Here is a 14,377-nt window from a genome sequence, read left to right as displayed (position 1 = left end):
TTCTCAAACTGTTGCAGAAGCAGACAAGGGAAGTCCTTGATGTTAAGAAAGTGATAAACTCTTCAGGAGTTTCGTTTTCTATGATCACTGATCCCGTATGGAAGACGATGTGCCAGTTCCTTCAGGACAGGTTCATGCCTGCCAAAACGCCATCACACTATTTGTCCAAAGAGCTTTTCACAGCTTCCAGGATGGTGCTAAAAGGAGTTGCCATTGATTGGAGCACATACCTCCTTACTAAGATGGATCAGCATTTTGTTAAAGTCACGAGGGGTAATGTTACCAATGTTACCTACGGATCCTATTTGTCTGCCTTCTTGACCTATTCAGGTTTACAGAAGACTGTGCCTCCACCTCCAGCATCAGATCCAGTACCTCCTCCTCCACCTTCAGAAGAGTCCGCACCTATTGACATTGAGGATGATGATTCTCCGCCTCCCCTGGTCATCCAGCGCAAACGCTTGAAGAGGGTAGCGGACAAAGCCCCTGCTGTACTTCCCTCAGTGTCTATCCCTGCTACTTCTGGCAGTGAACTCCCTGGGTATCTCACTTGCAATAACCTGTTCAGAGCTCATAGAGAAGGATCCTTGGATATATCAGTTCCTTCCCTGAACAGTCTCGTTTCAGGAGATGCCATTCCTTTCCTCTGCAAGGATATTCAAAGTTCCATTGAGTTGTCAGTGACAGCCTGTGTTCAACAGCTGTACGCATCTTTCTATGAGGAGCTCATGCAGTCCAAAGACCAGTTGCATAAGGCAACCTCTGAGTTAGCTTCTGCTAAGGATACCCTAGCGGATCTATTTAAGCAAATGGAACAACAAACCCAACTGGTTGCCACTCAAAGCGATGAGATTTCTTCATTGAAAAACCAGTTATTCGAGGCTCAGTCGCAGGTTACTAGCCTTTCAGCAGAGAAGGAGAGGATGTCCAGTGAAGCGAAAGAATTCCAAGTTCTTTTAGATGACAAGCTTTCAGCTTTACAAATGGCTAATGACACAGTGGCCAACCAAGCCTCCCAAATCCAGCAGTTGCAAGATCAGCTTGCAAAGTCCCGCTCTGTTCCTCCAAGCCCTCCTGTTCCATTAATTCCTTCTCTTTCACAGCAGGACTTGGCTGCCCTACAGAGACAGGCTACTTTGTGCCCTCTATTCCAAGACAAAGTGGAAAGATTGCAGTCCAGAATGGACTTGTTATGGTCTACCTTTGAACAGTTTCAGGAATATGTCTTACCTGACCATTCTTTCTTTGTCCACTACCATTTACAGAAGCTAGTCTTCTATATGAAGCTTTCCACGATGGATTTACCTTTTCCAGAGGATGACTGGAGTGGGGCTTGGTCTGCTGAGTTGTTGACAGAGGTAGTCCGCATGCTCTTTGAAGATTTTGTCACGCCAGACACCATGCTGATGTCATACATGTATATCCGAGGAGATTTGTTAATTCCAGATGAGGTAGATATGGCATGGTATGTGGGGGATGTGGTCTTACAGGCTGTTCTATATGTCAATCATTTGGAGTTGCATATAGCTGATATGTTCCAGAGTTATTCCTCCAAAGTGGCTGATTGTCAGGATAATTTGTGGCATCCTATGATTGATTCAGTGGTCCTTAATCAAAGACAAAACACAGCTCCTACCTTTGTACAGAGTACTAACCAACTGAGGATGGATCTCTTAACCTATCTTTCCAAACATAATCCATTTGATGCTACTTTCTTTGATGCCTATCATAGACGATCTCTCTTGGGACCTTCTGTTCCTACCCTCCTTTATTACCAACAATTGGCTCACCTTTATGCTATATATTTTTCCCTTTGTCAATCTAATTCCACAGTAATTTTACCCCTTCTTTTCCAACCTTCCAATTTCCCTCAAATTCCTATTTTCACTTACTGTTCCTTTATTGAGGATAGGGTATTTTCCCCTTCTCCACCCTGTCCTTCACCCCTCATAAATGTACCCTCCACATTTCCTATTTATCAATTAACACCTTTCCTTAGTGATTCCTTACAAATTTCTGCCACTCCTTCTTTAACCTTTTCTTCCTTTTATGATTTTTCTTATCCTTCCCTACATCCACTTTCCCTTATTCCATTACCCTCTCCTAACACTTCCATATCTCAACCACCTCAGTTGGTTAGTGACTGTGCCGGTTTTGATACTCAGATTTCCAGACAAAGGGGATGGAGTTCGGATGATTGCCTTACAGGACCGCAGATTAATTGGCCAGTAATTCCAGGGGAATGGACAGTTTCAAGTCAAGCTTATCAAAACTATGTTCATTTTGCCCAACAATATTCACAGTCTGCAGATCCCTCAGTGAGATTAACTGCTCACTTTGCTTGGTACCTGGCGTATATGCATAGGCACTCTCATACTGATTCAAAGCCTATCCCAAAGTTGTGCATGAATGTCAATGTTAGCATTGATTCCCAACAGTTGGAGATATTGTATTTTCATGCCCTCTGTTTGCCTAGCAGATACTTGGTCCTATTGGAAAGGATGTGTTGTCTCCAATTTTTTCAAAATCCTCCTAAAAACTTTGTAGATGAATCCTTATCTATGGATCGATTCAGACAACATCAATCTTTTAAGAGGGATCATCTTCATTGATGCCTTTCCAATGTATGGTGCAAGCTTTTTAATGCCAAACTCTTCTTTTTGAAGAAGTCATTCAGATGGTTGTGTTGTGTATTAGTGTTTGTGTTGTGAGTTTATTTATGTCAAACGAACGTGGTGGTTTCCTATTGGATTTTGTGTACGAGCTCTGTTTTGGAGATTTGTGGAGATGGGGTCGTGGTTGGAGAGTTGAAGAAGATGATGCTGATGAAGAAGAAGCAAACTCTTATATCCTTTACAAATTTGTGATTTTTAGTTTGATAAGAGGTGTTAATTTCAACAGAGTTTTCCTTTCTTTGTATTTTTATATCAGAAACAGGTTATAAGTTGGGGTCGTGGTGGATGGATTCTTTTTGAAAAGATATTGAAGATCAAAGTTGAGCTTTTCAATGAACTTGTATTCCCTTTTTCCTGGGTCGCGAGGACGCTTCCTTATTAAGTGTGGGGATATGTTGAGTGTTGAAATGACTTGTTTTTTGGCTGATTTTTGTTGTTTTTGAGAGCTGAATGGTTGATTTTATGGGATGATTGGTTGATTTGGAAGTGGTTTGAGAGTGTTTTGGATGATATTGATTGTGTTTTGGAAAATCATGATGTTTGTTGATGGTTTTGTGATGTTCTGATAGGTTCTGAATGGTTCTGTATACCTTCTGTTTTGTTCTGTTTTGGTCTGTTTTGTTCTGATTGTCTTCTGTAAGGAGGGATGGAGTATTGATTGATGAAGAATGAGATATTGTGAAAGTTTAGTGAATGGTTTGTGAGAGTTTGGAATGGTTTGAGAGTGAGTTATGAGGTTTTGATGACCTTCTGTAACCTTCTGTAAGTCTTCTGTAGAGCTTCTGTTTCTGTTCTGTTTCTGTTCTGCTTCTGTACTGTCTCTGTTCTGGTACTGTTCTGTAGACTGTTCTGTAAGTGTTCTGTGGAATGTATGTGTGATTTTGGGAAAAGTTTTCTAGCCTTGGAAAGAGGTGAATACAAGTGCAAAAGAGCTGAAGGAAGTGGAAGAAGTAGCTGCTGAAGACTCAAGAGAAGACTAGAGTGAAGTGACAGTAGTGAGCTATGAAGAGACACTGTAGTGGCTCTGGTGACCTTTCATATCAGACATACCTCTTGGGAGGGGTATCCACGACCTAAGAGTGATTATTGAGAGTAATTTTTGAGAGATTGTAGTGAGGATATGATGTATTATTGATGGAGTGTGTGAGAGAGAGTCAGAGATAGCCAATTCTATTGAAACAGAGTGATTGTATATGAGAGATTGAGAGAGAAGACTATGAAGATATTGAAGATGAATACTATGTGATGTATTTCCATTCAAAGATGGTGTACTTCTTTGCTTTCTTTGTGATATTGATGGATTTTGTGAAGATATTGAAGAATATGGTTGATTCTATTAAAACCGTGGGAGATTTACATGATGCTGCATGAAGATTTGTTGTGCCTGGTGTTCTTTTCTTCATTGTGATCATATGAAACATGATAAACAAGCTTGTTGATGTTACAAGATAGATTTTCTTGCAAGAGAATTCCCTTTTCCTTGGTGTTCCTCTCGGGGCTCCAAGAGAGCAGTAGATCACCCCATTGATTCGGAGCCCAACTCAAAGACAATCAATAAGCCACCTTACAAATTATCAAAGTGTGAACGAGAGGAAGTAGCCAAGCAAATCAAGGAGATTCTTGAGATGGGATTCATTGAACCAAGTTCTTCACCTTATGCATCTCCAGTGCTGCTAGTCAAAAAGAAAGATGAATCTTTAAAAATGTGAATTGACTACAAGGATCTTAATAAGATCACAGTGAAGAACAAGTATCCATACCCAAGATTGATGATTTTCTTGCTCAAGGGGGCTCGATTCTTTACGAAGATTGATTTGAGGTCAAGGTATCATCAGATTCGCATGCGAGAGGGTGATGAAGTCAAGACTGCTTTCAGGATTGATCATTGTGGGCTTTATCATTTCTTAGTGATGCCATTTGGGCTTACAAATGCTCCAGCTACCTTCCAAAGCCTGATGAATAAGATTTTATAGACTTTCCTCTTTCAATTTTTCTTGGTGTTCTTTGATGACATTCTAATCTACAGTAAGACTTTACAGGATCACTTGGCACATATGAGGAGGGTTTTTGATGTATTGAGACATCACAGGCTTTTTGCTAAGGAGAAGAAGTGTTCTTTCATGCAGACTGAAGTGGAATACTTGGGACATATTGTTAGTGAAAAATGAATATAGGTTGATCCCAAGAAGGTGCAATGTATAAAAGATTGGCCAACACCTACTACTACTGCCTCTCTTAGAGGATTCCTTGGTTTATCTTCATTCTATCACTGATTCACTAAGCATTATGCAGCCATTGCAGTTCCTTTGACTGATAGGTTGAAGAAGGAGGCTTTCTTTTGGGATGCTCTTGCAGATAGTAGCTTCAACCAGTTAAAGGGACTCCTTATCTCTGCTCCTATCTTAGTATGCCCGGACTTTTCCAAAGAATTTACTATACAATGTGATGCTAGTGGCGGTGGCATTGGGGTTGTTTTGCTACAAGAGCATGGAATGATTGCCTTTGAGAGCCGTAAGCTTACAGATAAAGAAATGGCCATGAATGTTTATGACCAGGAGATGTTGGCTATCTTGCATGCAATTAAGAAGTGGCATCATTACTTGTATGGCATCCGATTCAGAGTACACAGTGATCACAGGGTACTTAAGTATTTCCTTACTCAGTCCAATCTTACTGCTAAGCAGCATTGTTGGGTAGCTACATTATAGAGTTATAATTTTGACATCACTCATACAAGGGGCAAAGATAATATAGTGGCTAATTCTCTTTCTCGTATGTGGGCTTGCAAAGTTTCAGCTATGACAGAATTGCATAATGATTGGATTGAAGAATTACAAGAGGCTTATCTTCTGGATGAAGAATTCAGCCATTATTTTCAAAAATTGCAGCAAGGTCTTATGGAAGAAAACTCACATTACCAGTTCAAAGATGGCCTTATTTGGTTGAAAGGTAAGATTGTTATTCCTTCTACCTCTTCTTTTACATGGAAAATTATGGAGGAACTACATTCTTTGCCTCTAGCTGGACATTTAGGAGTTTTCAAGACCTATGACAGGATCAACAAAAGTTTTTATTGGAAATGACTATGGAAAGATGTCAAGGACTTTGTTATGAAGTGTATGCCTTGTCATTGGAAGGACAACACCCATATGCCAGGAGGTTTGTTACAACCATTACCTATTCCTACAGGTAAATGGACTCATATTACTATGGATTTCATTACTCACCAAGGTAGCCCATTTTATTCCAACCAAGATTCAGTTTACTGCTTCTCAAGTGGCTAGTCAGTTTATGGAGTAGATTTTTTGACTACATGGATTACCGCAGGTGATTGTTCATGATAGAGACTCAAAGTTTATGAGTAACTTCTGGCAGGCAGTATTTACATCTATGGGCACTAAGTTGGCTCCCTCGACGGCCTATCATCCACAAATTGATGGACAGATAGAAAGATTCAATAAATGGTTGGAGACTTATCTTCGCCATTTCTACTATGATGTCCAAACTTCATGGGATTCTTGGTTACACTTGGCTGAGTTTGCTTATAACAATTCTACCCACGCTAGTATTGGCATTTTACCCTTTGAGGCTTTGTATGGTTACAAGGTGCCTTTACCCAGGGTCATCTTTAATGAAAGGATCAATCCTCATGGGAAGAAAGAGTTAGAAAGAATGCAGACCCTTCTTCAGCAATGCAAGATGAATCTTAGGAAAGCTCAAGACCAAATGAAGATGTATGCTAATAAGAAGAGGCGGTCTTTAGAGTTCCAAGAAGGAGAGTTGGTTTTACTGAAGGTGCCCAAGTCCAGGTACTCTACATTAAAAGATGGATCTAGTAATAAGCTTGCCTACAGGTTTTATGCCCTTACCGAATCGTTAAGAAAATTGGAGACTTGGCATACAGATTAGAGCTTCCCTCTTCCACAAAGATTCACAATGTCTTCCATGTTAGTCAGCTCAAGCCCTTTTATGGTGATCCAGTGGATATAGTTGATGAGCTGTCACCTATTGATGAAGAAGGTCTTATTCAGTACATCCTAGAGGCTGTTATAGGTCTTCATGAGAAGAAGCTTCGATCTCGTTCTATCATGGAATATATGATCAAATGGAGAGGTTTACCACTTGAGGAAGCTTCTTGGAGGCCTGATTCTATATTGGATGAGTTTCCTTTCTTAAGGAATACATTGGTGGCTGAAGCCTATTGATTATGGAGCTAGTGATGATGCAGACAGGATCAGGACAGCACCTTGTTTTAGAATAGTTTTTATCGTGCCTAATTTTCAGAATTAAGCCAACTTCATGGGCTTAAAGTACTCTTCAAGAGCTTCATTTTGATATATGGTACGCCTCATTTGGACACTTCTACTAGAAGTTAGGGCAGATTTGGTCTAGCAGGGTTTGTTTACACAGCAAAGCTGTCTACTTTATTTTGAGATTATTTGTTGAAGACTTTATGGCTCCATATACTTCCGAAGTACTCCAGATCATGTATATAGCTAAGGCTTACTCTCGTTCTTCAATTTTAGTCCATATGGTTGCTCATACTTCATTCATTTTCCCATTTATAAAGCAGTAAAGACAGAGTAGTACTCTGTTCTATCCATCCTTTTCTAGTCTTTCAGGTTTGTTTTTTAGGACAAAAACTTTTGGGAAAGGATGGATTATAAGAAGCTGGGAATAAGGTCTTAGTATAAATAATATTGATATTATGCCATGTCACACTGACATTGGTATAAAAGGAGAGGACATGTAAATTTTCATATCTTTTTGACACATTAATACAATTATTGTCCTTCTCTCCCATCTTGCTCACAGCTTCTATGGCTTCTCCCTCTTTCCTGTCTTTCTCTCTCCTCGTCACTCTTCTTCTCCCTCTTCCTGCAGTCTTTCTCTCTCTTCTGCAGTCTTCTCTCTCCTCTTTCTCTCTCCCTAGTTCACTCTCTAACATATCAAGTGCATAATGAGATTCATGTATCCTACTTATGTAAACAGCTTGAGATGGAGCACATTATTGAGGGTGATTAGGTGGATGCCTATATTATACATGTAAATGATATAATGAAGTAGCTTGGAAATATTGATGAGATTCTTACTGATCATTAGGGGAAATATGGACTCAAAAAGGCCTCGTAAGAAATTGATTACGAATTCTAAATCTTGGATTACTTCCTCTTCCATGGTCGTCATCACATACCTTTTTGTCCCTTGGCCCCTCTACATTCATAGGCTCCACCCTACTTTTTGTGGTGGTCCCACTTAGAAAGGAGGGCTTCTTCTCTTCTTTTCATCCTAGTAACAATTCATTTTCATCCTCCAAGATGGGATTCACAATTATTCCAAAAGTGCCATATTATCCCAAAAAATGAATTGTTGAAGTTTTTCATAGAAAAGGGATTTCCTTTTGCCCTAAAAAATAACTTGTTGAAAATTTTAATATAAAATGGATTTCTTTTTGCCAAAAGAGTACCCAATCATTAGCAAGTTGAAATACTCATTTTTTACACACTTTTGTGCATTAAATTGCCTCCAAATTACCCACATTTGTGGTGCATGGGACCTTGCAGAGGTAACTACATATATACTTTATACTGCGTTATTTCTCCTAAGTGCCACATCAGTAAGGTGGGAAAAATTTGACCCCACAAGTGACATTTTTCTCAAAAAATGGTATTTTTCATCCTAACCATATTTTATATTCATCTAAATACTTTTCATATTGTGGTTTTTCCTCTAATATTTCTAAATAAATATTATACCAAAAAAACCAATCTACACCATTTTCTCTCCTATCTCACATCTCCTAATGGATTACTTAGGGATGTAAGTACCCATTAGAGAAAAATGGATTTGTATATTTGTGTGGATGAAGAGTATTCTATTTTAAATGTTCCTTATAAAAAGCATGGCCTAGATGCAACAACTTCTTTCCAATATTGTTTAGAGGAAAAGAAAAATATTGATCTTTAGGTAGATGGTTCCTTGTATCATAATGACCCTATTGCTAGGCTAAATCCACCTTTTTTCTTCATTGCTCCCTTTCGTTGGGAATGGTAAACAAGGTCTATTATGTCATTATAAATATTATGTGGAAATATTCATATGCATCAATATTACCAATCAATATTATATAACACTCACATCAATCTTTGTTACAATCCCAAGGTTATTTAAATATGTTACAAAAGGTCTTGCGAGACTAAGAAAATAAAGTGCAAAAGCTTGAAGAAGAATTGAAGCATTTCAAAGACAAGGAACAAGAGATGGTAAAGAATGCCAAAGAAACTGGACATTGGAGGAGGAGAATGCTTCATTAATCACTTCTAGAGAAAATGGAGAAGGATAAGAACATGGTAGATGCAAACTTACAAAAATGCAAGCAAACTCCCATGGGTCACCCAAGGAAAGAAGTCGTCAACTACTACCAATGTTGTCACTATCCTTGAATGACAAAGCACAAAAAAGACATATGCAAGCATTGAGATTCATAATCTACTATAGCCCTTGATAATATGTCTCTTTTCTAAAGAAACTTTTTTAATGATATCAAAGGCCAAGGTGAGGATTAGCAATTGGAGTTTGTAAAGGCATTCTTAAAATGGAAGCATCTAGTTGCAATTTTGAGAGAATCTCGATACTCCATCTTGCTACTTTGAATGAGGTTCTTATGGAACTTCTTAATAGTTTATCAATGGAAAAAGTTCAAATTACGTGTGATACAACTAGGGTTAGTTGACATGGCTATGAGTCCATATGCAACATAATAGCAAATGCACTAGCTTGCAATAAGATAAAACCTACGGTCTTGCCTTGTCCATTTTGACTTATATCTATGCAATAAACATGAAATGTGTCAATTGGAGGGTCAATAGGACAATACTTTTTTATCAATGACCATATGGAAGTAGAAGGATGCAAACCTAGAACAACTATTACATATGACTATGATGAGTTTAATGCTTTTTTTTACTAAATAAATTATAGTGCACAATAGCTCATTTCTACAAGGTGCAATGCATAGAAGATATTAAATTATTATATCATAATGTTGATAATACAATACAATTATATTCTGATATGTTTATGGTTCAGTCTGTTTATCAAACCATTTATTCAACTTTAGTGCTCATTATGAAGCTTGATGAATGAGACCACTAATGAATTATGCAATGGCCTATGCCAAAGACAAAACATTCAATATGTTTATCAAACTATTGATTCAACTTTAGAGCTCGTTATGAAGCTTGATGAATGAGACCACTAATGAATGTATGCCAAAGACAAAACATTCATTCCTCCATTTTGTGTATGAACAAAAAAGGAAATTTGGTGGCTAGCAATAGCTAAGGTGCCTAAGGAGACGCATAATGTGCTATCATGGATCTTTCAATGAATTCCTTATCTTGACATAATGGCCAGGCAAGATGCTCTATATGAAAGAAGTTAGAGAATTTAATATCAATTGGCACTTAGTTGATAATCTCAAGAGACTTAAGTTTATGTTGTTTTGTGACACTAAGGCGCATTGTTGTCACTATCTTGTCCATATTGTATAAAAACAAACTATTATTACAAGTCCTTGGAACATGTCATGCATAATCAAAGAGCATTGGTATGCAAAAGAAAGATACCACCAATAGGTTTCGTATGGACAAGAATTTCCATATTTTTACATTTAAAAATATTCATTCTATGTATATAATGAAGCCTCCTTGTAGGTGCAAAGTGGTTATGGAGAAATTTGAGTTGTTGAATTCCATATCCATATGTGGCTAGGTTAAGATCTAAAAGTACTAAAAGATATCAAAGCTAACTCATGATGTAGTCCACAAGACATCTATGAATGACACAAAGGCCAAATATTCTTAAGTAACATGATCGGTAAGTCATCAAAGCCGAAGTGGGAACTTTGGAAAGATCTATGAAAATTTAGGATAGACTTGGAAAGAAATCCAAAAATTAAGAATTGTTATACCAAAGTTTGGCTTGAGAATATTGTATCCATAAAGTTGAAATACTCAATAAATCCTTTAACCAGATCTAAATTCAATCAAGTAGTTGAAGTTTTAACAAAATTAGCTATCAATGCATGGGGAGACAATGAATGGTATGGGTGGAAATAAACTTCACATATGACATTATACTATATTGACTTCACTTCCTCTACTTCATTTTGTGTGTGTAATTTAGTATTGCAATCTAATGCCAATATTTTATATTTTCATAGTGTATATTGTACATCCACCGATCATACTTGTAGAAATATAGATCCTTGAAAATGTGAACTACACAATGTATGGATGGAGAAGTCACCTTGCTCTTGATGCATATCTTGAGAGTACTTGCTATGGATGAGGTTATCAGAAAAGGAGCTACCTTGTTGAAATATTCAATTGGTTTTATAGATGCACCTTTGGTCATTCAATCATATTGAAAAATGCAAGGGCTATTGCTCTAGCAAAATTTATGAGAAATAAAATATGAGCTCACAATAGTGAAAGATGGTAGACTAATGTAGTAAATACACATGCTATATAATGTAGCAATAGATGAATCCAAGGCTTTAAATGGGCTTCTACCTAGACCCCATGAAATCCCCCTCTCACTTTTCTCCCTTCCCATACAAGCTTGCAGTAGTGAAAGATGGCAAACTAGTAATGTAGTAGATATACATGCCACATGTGTAGCAATAGAGGATGCTAAGGCTCAAAAATGATATTCCATATAAACCCCATGAAATCTTCCCCTCACTTTCTTTTTTATGCCCCCCCTCGGTGCACACATGACCCCTCCCCTCCCCTTTGTACTCACTTACCCTTTGACAATAAAGTACATGGCTCATTTTCATACTTCACTCTTGTTCATCTATAGGGCTTCATAGAAATGGCTTATCTAAAGCAAATTGTGTGCCCCCATCCTCTTCCTAGGACACATCCAAAGCTCCCACCATATCAAGGATAAAGTTTCCCAAATTTCTTATGCCATGTCTATTAGGCTCCCCTTCTTGTGTCTATTGTATGCTTAGGAGGCATTATCTAGTCTTATCACTTGTCATTTTCCTTCTTTGACATTGCTCTAAGGTTCACTACCAAATGGTTATAGGTCAAGGGGATTTTGCGTCTTGGCTTGTATTTATAGTGACTATACAAGAGGTTTACTATTAAAAACCCCACATATCACATGCACTATTCCACAAGAATTGTCAACTCCGAGAAATGCAAAAAATGAGGAGAGATACAAGGCTCATTGGTATGATTTATAGGATATTAGAAGTGTAGCTCACCATGTGAAGGTGATTACAAGGGTCCCATTGTAGAGACTTGTGCATGAGATTTATGGAACATTAATATTTGTATGTGTTAGATTACATTCATGCACATACTCCTATGCAAAGCCTATGAGAACTAATTGATTAAGTTTCTAAAGAACCATATTTCCTTGATTCTGTGCTTCCCATTTGACCATAATACATCACAACTTTGACACCTTTCACCATTTGTGACACAACATGATCCTATCTTCCAAACCATATCCTCAGATGAAGAACCTTCTCACATTGCCACTACTTCATTCACATGTCTGCAAGTGAAAATTTAAGTTCACAATCATAGGGAAATCATATGTAAGAACAAGTGCATCAAACAATTGCCCACATCACACCAAGAGGCTCAAGGTAGATCTAGAATTCATGAAAGGGGCACATGTAGAGAAAGAGGAATGTCATGCATGAATAAGTGAGGCTCACCAACATGCCTAGCCTACTACCCAAGAAGGTGAGGCTTCACAATATCCCTAGCCTATTGTCCAAGAATATTTCTAGCTTATTCCACAAAAAGATGGGTCTTTGCTACATCAGCCCAATGCCCAATAATCTCCCTAGTCTATTGCTCAAGAATGTGATGCTCTACCATCCCCGCAACTTGGTGCACAAAAAATCTCTCATATGAGAATAACATGGAACCCAACATGATGCCCATCAATTGCGATGTTTGATCATCAAGTCTCTTAGGAGGGATACCCAATTTGATGTGCAAGTTATTTGATAGCCTAGTGTAAATGTGAGCCAAGGGGGAAAAGAAGAAGCCTAGTTAGATGTGGCTAGTCCTTGTTACCATATTTCAGTAATTATGTTTGTGAAAAAACTTGGGACCATAGGGGCACTTCTTTCCCCTCCTTAGGAGTCCCACACCCCCAACCCCCAAAACCTTATATATATTCCTACTTACTTTATGGAATACTTAGTCCTTTAAATATTCCCTATTGATATCCCTCAATACTCTTGTATCATTTGATCTCAAGTTTCTTGTTCTCCAAGCTATATGAGTGCATTTCTACAACCCTAAAATGAACAATTGGTATTAGAGTAGGCCTTGACCTCTTGGGAAAAGTCCTCAAATGTGGAAAATTAGAGTTTGCAACAAGAAGAATGTGCACAAGAGGGAGATGAGAGCTCAAAGTACAAGAACAAAATCTTGCTTACTAAGTTGCTCAAAGTACAACTTGGGTACACTCTATGTCTCATGATAGTGACCCATAGGCTATTTATATAGCCTCTCCCAAGTGAGGCTTAGGGTTTCCCCTACCCCTTAAAGTCCATTCACATCCATCTTCCCTCATAGACCCTTGCTTAGGGTGAATTCCCATGCCTATACTATAACACCCCCCCTTAATTCCAGGGTAGTATTGCATCAAAAGACATGTTAAATCCCCCCCCCCCCCCCCCCCCCCCCCCCCAATCAAATGGGATGCCTTTATAAATCAGGCTACAAGGATAATCATAGGTAGAGGATGTTATAAGACTCAAAAGAGTCAGTCATCTATGGATTGGGAGGAAAATTCGGCCTCCAATTCCTTATATACTGGTGGAACACTGGGACACTTACTGGTGATATACCCGGTCTTTTTTGCACTTTTTGTACTTCATTTTGTCAGGGTATTTCTTCCAAAAATTCCTTACAATATGCCATTTTTTGTGACAGAAGGAGCACTTAGTAGAAGTGGTATGGACTAACACTTGCTCACGGGAAGTGACTGCTAAAGTTCCTTCAGTATGGTTTCTCTTCTCTTCATCTAGGCAAGAGTGGATGGTACTTGCCAAGGTTGGGTTCGGGATATTAGTTAAGGTAGTCACAAGGGTTGGAAAAACCTTCTTCACAAACTTGAGTAGGATGGAAATGGCATCTTCATCACGGATGGGTGCTTGAACGAAGGCAAGATGTGCCATAAGCCCCTTCATATGTAAAATAAACTTGCTTAGAACTTCTCTCTGTTTGTATTCCAAGCTAAAAAACTCAACCTTGAGAAATATCTTGGAGTTCTTCCCAGTAGCACCATAGAGCCTTTCAAGCTCATCCCACTTTTCCTTGGTAGTGGAGAGTTGGTCAATATGATGAATTAAAGATTCATCTAAATGAAGCATGATGATGGCCTAAGCCTGTTCATCTTCTTCTACATCAAGGGGATTGTTTGTGTTCCTCCCACTGATGTGCCTTTTCTTCCATGTCTTTCTTACCTCTCTCCATCTCCTATAACAACATCATTACCACCTATTGCGGCTCGCTCTAGATTTCCATCATCTGGATCTTCTCCTTATCCTGGAGGTTTAGCTACTCCTCAACAATCCTCCAACCTTGCTCAGCCACAAAGTACTATTGGTAGGCTTTTGCAAACCGCTCTGATAGATCTTCAGTAGTTTGCGCACAACT

At 38.5% G+C, this 14,377-nt stretch overlaps 1 non-coding gene across 1 annotated transcript; it reads left to right on the top strand.

The window, feature by feature from the left end:
• The first annotated feature begins 2,948 nt into the window (after positions 1-2,948).
• On the top strand, positions 2,949-3,016 carry LOC148027964 (small nucleolar RNA SNORD36). Its single transcript, XR_015692753.1, has one exon. It is a non-coding gene; the product is annotated as a small nucleolar RNA SNORD36 (small nucleolar RNA).
• Positions 3,017-14,377: the final 11,361 nt, after the last annotated feature.

The sequence above is a fragment of the Lygodium microphyllum genome, chromosome 12 (assembly GCF_053477565.2).
Source record: "Lygodium microphyllum isolate KBCC chromosome 12, Lygodium_microphyllum_v1.1.10, whole genome shotgun sequence".
Classification (NCBI taxonomy): domain Eukaryota; kingdom Viridiplantae; phylum Streptophyta; class Polypodiopsida; order Schizaeales; family Lygodiaceae; genus Lygodium; species Lygodium microphyllum.
This window is presented reverse-complemented; position numbering and strand designations above follow the sequence as displayed.